This window comes from Schistocerca americana, chromosome 2, assembly GCF_021461395.2.
Source record: "Schistocerca americana isolate TAMUIC-IGC-003095 chromosome 2, iqSchAmer2.1, whole genome shotgun sequence".
NCBI classification, from domain to species: Eukaryota; Metazoa; Arthropoda; class Insecta; order Orthoptera; family Acrididae; genus Schistocerca; species Schistocerca americana.
Genome location: NC_060120.1, coordinates 30,271,709 through 30,272,680, shown reverse-complemented (window position 1 = coordinate 30,272,680; position 972 = coordinate 30,271,709). Strand labels below are relative to the sequence as shown.

Sequence of the window (972 nt, the reverse complement as noted above, 5' to 3'; positions counted from 1 at the left end):
CCTTGCACGCTACCCATGAGATCCACATTCCCAACATGTCCACACCACTACATTCGTAGTGCGCCTAAGAGATGTTTGCCCATCATACTCATTACTCGTGGCAGATTAATCTACCAAGTCCCGTACGAGTTCGCGCATAGCGTGTGCGTTCGCACAAGAAGGTCAATGGCCGGGAAGCCATATTTTAACTATATATGACGGTACTATCTGTTCCCGAAAGAACAGTTACCGTGGATGACCATGCAGCTTGCTAGAAATGAAATGATAATTAAATGGACATGTTGGGAATGTGGATCTCACGGGGAGCGTGCAAGGGATAAGTCCCTGCAGTCGCGCTATTCATCTGTGTCCTCGGTGGCTCAGGTGGATAGAGCGTCTGCCATATAAGCAGGTAATCCCGGGTTCGAGTCCCGGTCGGGGCACACATTTTCAACATGTCCCCAATGAAGTACATCAATGCCTGTTTGCAGCTAGGGTGTCCATTTAATTATCATTTCATTTCTAGCAAGCTGCATGGTCATCCACGGTAAATGGATTTTCGGGAACAGATACTACCGTCATATATAGTTAAAATATGGCTTCCCGGCCATTGACCTTCTTGTGCGAACGCACACGCTATGCCCGAACTCGTACGGGACTTGGTAGATTAATCTGCCACGAGTAATGAGCATAATGGGCAAACATCTATTAGGCGCATTACGGACGTAGTGGTGTTGACATGTTGCGAATGTGGATCTCACGGGGAGCGTGCAAGGGATAAGTCCCTGCAGTCTCGCTATTCATCTGTGTCCTCGGTCAGGCAGTCAGCCTTCGGCGGCGCAGCGGTTCGGACGGTGTTTACGTCCCTGCCGCACCTCTGCGCAAGAGGTGTTTACGTTAAGTGTGTAGCGGCGTGTCGCGGTATACAGAGAACGAATCATGGCCTTGTCGTTCCGCAAATCGACACTGAAATTTAGTTTTGTTAACGAATAT

The 972-nt window shown here is 49.1% G+C and overlaps 1 non-coding gene across 1 annotated transcript; it reads left to right on the top strand.

Annotated features, from left to right (window-relative positions):
* Window positions 1–348: 348 nt before the first annotated feature.
* On the top strand, window positions 349–422 carry Trnai-uau. The gene has a single exon. It is a non-coding gene; the product is annotated as a tRNA-Ile (tRNA).
* Window positions 423–972: the final 550 nt, after the last annotated feature.